Consider the following 8088-nt stretch of genomic DNA (forward strand, 5'->3'; position numbering starts at 1 on the left):
GCGCCCAGGAGCGCAGGGCTGAAAACAGCGGGAGGGCCTGCCCTCCCGGGGCTCCCGTGAGGGTGGGGCGAGGCCGGACACAAAGGCGGGAGCCACCTGGGGACCCCGCACAGCTTCTGTGTCCCTGATTAGCGCCGCGGCTCCGCGGGCGCGACCCAGCCCCAAGCTCCAGGCGGCACGCCGCCCATGTTGATGAGCCCCCCCCCCCACTCTCCCCTGCTTGGCCCCCGTCACTGTCCACACCCTTGCCAGAGGGTCTCAGGTGGCAGCCCTGCCACGCGCTTGTCCGAAGCCACCGGAGCGGGGTGGGGGTGGGGTGTCATTCAAAACCCACTTGAAGAGGGCATCTTGGTGGTGGGAGAACGATGTCAGGGCTGAGCGGGGTGCAGGCGCCCAGGCGCGGTGCCTTTTGTAGGCGTGGGATTTGAGCGGAGACATTGAGAACCGGGAGCATTTGGTTCGGGGTGGGGGAGGGGCATCGGCAAGAAAGGGCTCCGTGCAGAAAGGCGTAAGTAGGGGGCATGTTGGGGACCTGGGAGAAATTCAGGGGTTCCCACGGGCGTCCACAGCCGCTCCCTGGGCACCTCTCACCTGATTTCTCATTCCCAGGTTTTCTCCGCGAAGCCTCAGCTTCAGATTATTGGGGCTCACACACCCTGCTAGACAGTCATTCTGGGCTCCGAACCCTTGTGACTCAGAACGCGCCTGCTTTCCCATTTTTGCCTGGGGGAGCACCCCCTCAGTAAACTGGCAATGTCCATTGGCACCTGTGGCCACCTGGACGGTCGTCTTCCGCAGCACACTTGGCACCCAGCAGCTTTGCTGTGCCAGGTATGGGGGTTCATCTTGGCCTTGCTCCCACGAGGGAACCAAATGTGCTTACAGATACCGCAGCACCAGCTCTCGGGTGCCTGGGCACATGCCGCCGGCGTCCATGGGGACAGGTGGAGGAGGGAGTGTACTGGGAGGCTGAGATGCTGGGATGCAGTCTGGTGACTCAGTCTCCGTACTTCATGCGATGGTCCACTGAGGCCACTCTCAACATGCAAAACATGGGTTGAACCTATGCAAATAAGTTACCTATGGCCCACCCAGGAGACTGGACAGCATGACAACACACATAAGACCTGTGGCGACCGTGTGTGTGGTGCAGTGCCATGCAGTCAGTTCCGACCCACAGCAGCCCTATGCCCTGCAGAATGAAATGTGACCTGGTCCAGCACCATCTTCACGATCATGCCTGTGCTTGAGCCCACGGTGGCAGCCATGGTGGCAGTCTATCTCAGAGAGGGCCTTCCTCTTTCATGCTGCCCCAAGACTAGCAAGCATGATGTCCTCTAGGGACTGGGGCTGGGTGCATGCAATAGGTGTGTGGAACCCTAGAGAGGGGATTGGTCCGTTTTGCCATCCCACTAGCTTAAAAAGAGGGCCACTTCAAGAGCAGAGGGAAGGAAGGAAGCAGAGACAGGAGTGAGTGGTGCATCTTTTGAATCTGTGGTCACCATGTGGAGAACTTTCTAGACCCAGGAGACACGGCCGTGGCACCAGAGGAGCAGAAGCTGAGGCGGAGGACTGGCCGCAACAGTACGAGGAGCCTGGCGTGCTAGACTGTCCACGGAGCAGGATGGCTGGTTGTGGGCCAGCTTACCCACGGAAGGAGCAAGAACCACCGCCCTGGGCACGGGGGAGAGCTGGCCACCTGGTTGGGGTGCCTCTGGGAACATGGCAGTGGAGCAAAGAGCCTTGTAACACTGAGCAGAGCAGGGCAGAGGCCAGGCTTGAGCAAGGCCAGGGCTGAGGGGAGCTGAAGTGCTGCCCTGCTCTGAAGAAGGGGAGCTGCCCACAGACCTCCTGATCCCAGGCCTGAGATGCAGCTAATAACCCCGTGACTGTGTGGTCCGAGGTCCAGTGGCCATTGCCGCTGCTGTGGAACTCAGCCGAGAGTGAGAGTCCTGAGTGAGGGGCTGCTGGCCTCGATTTAGAGAGAGGCAGGTCTGAGCCATTGCAGGAACTGGCCCTGAGCTGCTGCTCTGCCTTTTCCCCCTTGTGAAGTGGGGCGAGGTCAGGTGGCCCAGGATGGGCTCTTCCAGGAACAGGAAGCCCTCACTCCCATTCATTCAGGCCCAGCATGGCCTCCCTAGACTCTGCCTCCTGCCCATGCAAGCGTTGTGACATCTTTGTACATGACAGACAGTTCGCCCATGTGTTCTTGGGTAAACCCAGCCAGTGCTCCCCAGCAGGCCCACACGTCCCTGTTCTGGTAAGCTGAACTGCTCCTCCGTCTGGGTGAGAGCCGTGGTTGCTCTTGGCCCATGGTGGCACTGGAGGCTGATAGGCGCCTTCTCTGAAGAGGTCCTCTTCCCTCATAGACACCCAGATGAGACACTGTTCCAGTAGATGACTCCTGCCTCCCAGCCACACCATGTGTCCCAGAGCAGAAGGTCTTTGTGGGTGGGCGTGGCCTCCATCTTTGTGGAAGCAGGTCACCAGGCCTTTATGCAGTGCCGCTATGCTCAAACCAGGCAAAGCCTTTGGGTGAGAGGCTGGCTGCAGATCACTTGTGCTGAAATCCCAGCCCAGCTGCCTCCTTGCTGGGGGTCCTTTGTGCCTCCACCTCCCCACCATACCCATTGGGTCACCCCAGTGAGGGCTACGTCAGCCCTGGCTAGACAGTCAGCCTCCACCCTTTACCTTGAGCTCTGGGCCAAGGCCTGGTGTCCAGCAGGTGGGGCCCCATGAGGAAGCTGTTAGTCCCCCCTCAGCTGTGTCACTTCCCACCCCTTTATGAACTCCCTTATTGCCTCCTTTGTGACAACGAAACAGGTTTGTTTGGGGCCCTCGACTCCAGATGGCCAGGTAGATGGTGGTCACTGGAGCAGGGGCAGCTAGGATGTAGGCGCAGAGGACTGGACTGGAGTGGGTGGGTGGGGCTTGTCTCTAGGTAGCCTGGGGCTCTGGAAGGGGAATGACAGGTTGGCAGATGGGTAGGTGGGGCTTGTCCCTAGGTGCCCTGGGGCTCTAAAGGGGGAAGGACAGGTTGGTGGGTGGGTGGGTGGGGCTTGTCCCTTGGTGCCCTGGGGCTCCAGAGGAGAAGGACAGGTTGTCAGGTGGGTGGATGGGGCTTGTCCCTTGGTGCCCTGGGGCTCCAGAGGGGAAGGACCAGTTGTCAGGTGGGTGGGTGGGGCTTGTCCCTAGGTGGCCTGGGGCTCCTGCCTGCAGGGCAGTTTCCTAGGCAGCATCTGTCAGGGTGGCTGGGAGTGGTGGCCTGGGGATGTGTGGGTCTGAGATACAGGCACAGAGCTTGCTTCATGGCATCTTCTGTGCCATCCCTGCCCAGATGTGCCCCTGGGTGTGCATAGTGGCAGTGCCTAGGTCTGTGGTCACCTCAGGAAGGAGGAGGGCCTGAGGGGACTGTCCACTATGGCCCACCTTTCAGAGGCCTGAGAGCAGTGCAGGGTCCCACAACTCTGAGCAGGACACAAGTCACGCTGGACCTTTGCCAATTCAAGCGCCTGCCCTGTGCTGCCTTCACATATGAGCCAAGCCTGAGTGGGGCCACACAGCATCCTACCTGCTGCCAGGCTGGCAGCTCTGAGGTGTTGGGTGGAGTGTCTGGCCACTGGCAAGCCCCCACAGAGTGTTACAGGCCATGGGAAGTGATCACAAGGGGACATGCGAGGTCCCTGGGCTGGCAGCCCTGAGGTGTGGGTTTGGGGTGGGCCTGGAACTGCTACTTTGCTAGGGTGCAGATGACACCCAGGAGCAGCTTGGGACCCCTGGGTGGAAGTTTCTAGAAGACTTTTCAGGGGAGATGCTTGTTGGTAGGTACTTTCTGGAAGGACCAGGACTTGGCCAGGGGATAGAGGTCACTTCCAGCCAAGGGAAATGATGGGCAAGGCCATTGGCTAGGTATGGGGGCCTTGAGGAGTATCTCCCTATTGCAGGCAGATGGCCTGCTGAGCTTACCAGTAGTCCTGTGATGCCCAGGGAGGCCAGTGGGGTGGGGGTGGGGATTTTTAGGACCAGGAGCAGAGCTCCACCTCTGAACCCATCTTGCTCTTTCCCAGCAATCTTGGCTGAGCACCAGCAGGCTCTGCCCCTGCCCCTGCCCCTTAAATGGGAGCTGAGTAGGCATGCTATCTTGACAGGTGTGAAGTCACTCACCTGTGTCCTGACCACCACCAGGGCTGGGCCCAGTCCAGCCAGGAGCACCTGCTTTCAGATGAGAGCCCCTGGTCCCATAAGTCAGGCCTGCCAGGAAGCCGGAAACTCCCTGAGGAGAAGGCATGGCTCGGGGGAAGAGGCCAGGCAGCACCCCACCCTCTCTTGATGGGCTTACCTCCACTGAGGGCACCCTGCACGGCAGCCCCATGGCTGGGGTGCCAGGTGGTAGGGTGGGTGGAGCCAGGATCCACAGACTTGCTTCCACTGCTGGGTGGGCTCAGAGACCAGGGAGCCTACTGCCCAGGGCCAGCCCCATCCCTGCCTGCTGCCTGGAAGGGGTTGGCCCCAGCCCTGGCTCTGTGTGGAGGTCCTGTAGTGGGGTGGGTTAAGTGCTCAGCTGTTGTCCAGAGGGGTTGAGGTTTGCGTCCCCCTGAGGCACTCAGAGAAAGGCCTGGCATAAGGTTGTAGAGTAGTGGCTGGGAGCTACTTGGCCCGTGGAAGTGAGAGTGGTGAGGGGCTGGCTGTCCGTTGGTCCCACTAGCCTGTGTGTGCTGCAGACAGAAGCCACTAGTCCTGCTGGAGCCCAATGTGTGTAGTCCCTGTCCCTCTCCCCGAGGTGGGTGGTGGGTCCAAGTGCATGAGACCAGTCTTAGCGCCCTCACTTGTTTCTTCTGAGGCCACCATGTGAGCTCCCAAGGGTCAGCGAGGTGCTGATGAGGTTTCGGTGGGCGTGTGGAGCAGCAGCCCTGGTTTCCCCCACACAGCAGAGGGCTGGTTTCTTTCCTCTCCTGCCCCTTCCAGGAGCCCCTGGGTCCCCAGAAGCTGAGGCCCTCGGGGGTTCCTCCACGCTGGGAGTGGTTGAGTTGCCTCCTAGAGGAGGAGCAGGCTTCAGTCTCCCCACCATTGTGGGCGTTCCCATTGTTCTATTGTTCCTGTGAGCCGCTGTGCCTTTCTGAAGCAGCCACTCTGGGGTTTGTCACCGGCAGCAGGACTGGGGGTGGGGGTGGAGGGGGGGGTTGTCTGGCTCCGTCCTGCACAGACACGCCCTGTGCAGGCAACAGAAATCACCTGCAGGGGAACCCTGTTGCTCTCCAGCCCCCTAGTTTCCTGGCTAGTGGCCGAGTTCAGCATAGAACTGGGAAGGTGCAAGGGGACCAGCAAGGGGGTGAGGGCTGCATGGTAGGAAATGGTGTTCCCTCAGGGGCCTGGCCCCCCATGCCTGGATGTCAGGGTTCCTGGAGGAGGGCATGCAGAGGGGGCCAGCTACTGCCTGAGTCATCAAAGAAGGTAGATGACAGGAAGGGCTGGGGGTCCCTAGAGCTGGAGTGCTCTGAGGCGGGACCTGACCTCTGGGGGGCTTTCTGCCCAATAGTTGGTGGGGTGCTGGGGGCAATGTAAGAGGGGGCTAATGGCAGCAGAGGGCTGGGTCCAGCAGAAAGTAGGGGGTACTTGGGAGTCAGGTAAATGTCCCTTAAAGGCGGTTTCTGAGCTGGGTTTTCTGACTGGTTCTACCCTTGTGGGTTTCCTAGACTGTAACTCTTGGTGGGAGTAAAAAGGCTTATGTTTCTCCTGTGGAGTAGCTGGTGGTTTCCAGCTGCTGAGGTTAGCCCAGCACTGAACCCACTATACTGCCAGGGATGGACTCAATTAAGGAATGTGGTTCTCAGTTTGGAGCTGGGCTTTGAAGGATCAATAGGAGTTTTCCAGGTGGCCAGATGTAGGATGGGGCTGGGTGATCCAGGATCCTAGGCAGGGAGACCACCTGCCTAAGAGTGTGCATGTGTCTCCACTCTGCCCTGGAGGGGCTCAAGTGGAGGGCTGACCTTGGTGGTGCTGCCATCATGAAGCCCAGTCTGCCTTCAGCCTCCCCGCCACAGCACAGTCTCGGAGACCAAAGGGCAGAGCAGTGGGGGCCAGGCCGGGGGAGGATGGGGGGGGTGTGATCACATACATAGCCTTCTGCCCTCCCTGTCTTCCTCAGTGGCCCAGAAGCTGGGAGTGGACGTCAGTCAGCCTGCCAACCCTGATAGGACACATGTTGCGGGTCCCCATATGTGGGGTGGGTCTGGAGGGCTACTGAAGGAGGTGGCTTTGGGCAAGTCTGTAGGAGGTAGGGTGGGCTCTCTGTTGTGAGAGGGGCTAGAGAGCAATGAAGTAGCCCCCTTGGAAACAAGTGCTCAGTCACCTACCACCATCCGTGTCTGCCTGCACCCACCTCATGCCTGTGTACGCCCCCACCTCTGTGTGCCATGCCAAGTAATAAAGCAGCTGATGCTCACCTCAGACCCTGGTATAGAGGCTCTTTCTTGGGGGACCCGGCAGGCTCCCTCCCTGCACCCATCCCCACCCAGCTTCCTGTCTCTGGAGGACCCTTGGACTCCCACTGTGGCCACCCCTATGGGCTGGGCCTCAGGAGCCTGCCTGCACACAGGAGCCTCCCAGAGGGCTTTACCCTTGCTAGACACCACCGTCAGGAGCTGTGGAGGGCTGGGTGAGGTGGCTGTAACAGACTGAGGACCTTTTTCTCTTTTTGTGTGTGTGTGGCCTGGATTCGACCTTGCCATCTGCAGGGAGAGCCCCTGGGTAGGGTGCGGTCCTGCCCAGAAGTCTGTGCTCAGAGCTGGGGTTTCTGTCGCCCTTTCGGACGCTTTCCTGCAATGGGGAGAATGGTCCCAACCTGCTTCGGGGCCTGGTCTGGCTGGAGACCCTACCTTAGAGGATTCCCTGTGGACCCAGCCTCATTGTCCCCATGACCTTGTGGTGCATCCCAGCCGCCCCCTCCCCATCCCTTTCTCTGGACTGCTTTGACTGACCCTCAGCAAGGCTCTGTCCCCTCACCTGGGAGGGGTCCTGGGGGCGCTGCCCATCCTTTCTGTTGCAGAGGGTGGAGGACCAGGATGGGATTATGTGGGTATAGAGGTGGGGGATATCTTGTGTGGTGGTCCCATTAGGGCTGCACACCACATCCTCACAGGAGTTGGGGGTGGGATCCCTGCTTCCAGGTCATGTGGTGGTTGGTCCTGTCAGGACTGGAGCTGGGTGTTGGGCCCCTGTGTCCAGGCTCTTGTGTCTCCTGGGAAGCTGTGAGGGGAGGGGATAATGGGATGGGTGCTTTTAGATCTTGGGGTGTCCTATGCTTTTGAGTGTCACCTGGGATTTGGGGGCAGGCCAGACTGGGCTGATCGTGACAGAGGATCTGGTTTACTCCAGCTCCCAGGAGCACCCTCTGCCCATGCCCCCCCTTCTGGGTGCACAGGAGTGGGAGTGCTGGTTCTCATCTCTGATGAGGCTCCAGACCAGCGCTCTGGGGGGACGGGGTAGGTGCTGGGCTTTCTGAACCCCCACCCCACCCCAGGTGTATTCTGGAGAAGTTGAGGACTACAGGGGGGGATCCCCTTTTATTTTGGGTGGAAGTGAAGGGGCCCCAAGTAGTGTGGTGCCGCCTGCTGCTTGATGGGGTCCAGCGCCCTCCCCCCACCAGCAGAAGATATCCCCGTGCCCCCGCCCCCACCCCCACGCAAGAGTTTAAGGCTGTGACCAGGTCACTGGCCCCCTGTGACTGACTAGCCATCTATCAGTTCAGCTTATTTGTGACATTCCTCGAGTTCAAACCCCCAACCAAGCCCGCTGACTGCCTGGAGTCGGTTGCAAATCATGAGACCTTACCCAGGGGTTCCCAGGCTACACATTCATAAGGGGCGCAGACATCCTCACCTTCTCCTGCAGCACAGCCGCAGGTGGTTCAAGTCGCCCACCTTGTGGTTAGCAGTCTGCTGCGTAGGTAGTGCCGGACAGCACCTTCAGTCCTGAAACAGATAAACCTCACTCAGCCCAGCTCCCAGTTGGAAACCAAGATTACCCCCTACCCCAGTTGCCGCTCCGCCGCAGTCCTGGCTTGGCTCGCGGGGAAGGGGTGCAGACCCC

At 60.1% G+C, this 8088-nt stretch overlaps 1 protein-coding gene across 1 annotated transcript in view; it reads left to right on the forward strand.

Moving 5' to 3' along the window:
- REXO1 (RNA exonuclease 1 homolog) overlaps window positions 1-8088 on the forward strand; it is a gene marked incomplete at its 3' end in the record, with an annotated part of 25676 nt that overhangs the window by 634 nt on the left and 16954 nt on the right. The gene's annotated exons all lie outside the window — the stretch shown is intronic.

The sequence above is a fragment of the Echinops telfairi genome, unplaced genomic scaffold (assembly GCF_000313985.2).
Source record: "Echinops telfairi isolate 266 unplaced genomic scaffold, ASM31398v2 ScPeMD7_7459;HRSCAF=8497, whole genome shotgun sequence".
NCBI lineage: Eukaryota > Metazoa > Chordata > Mammalia > Afrosoricida > Tenrecidae > Echinops > Echinops telfairi.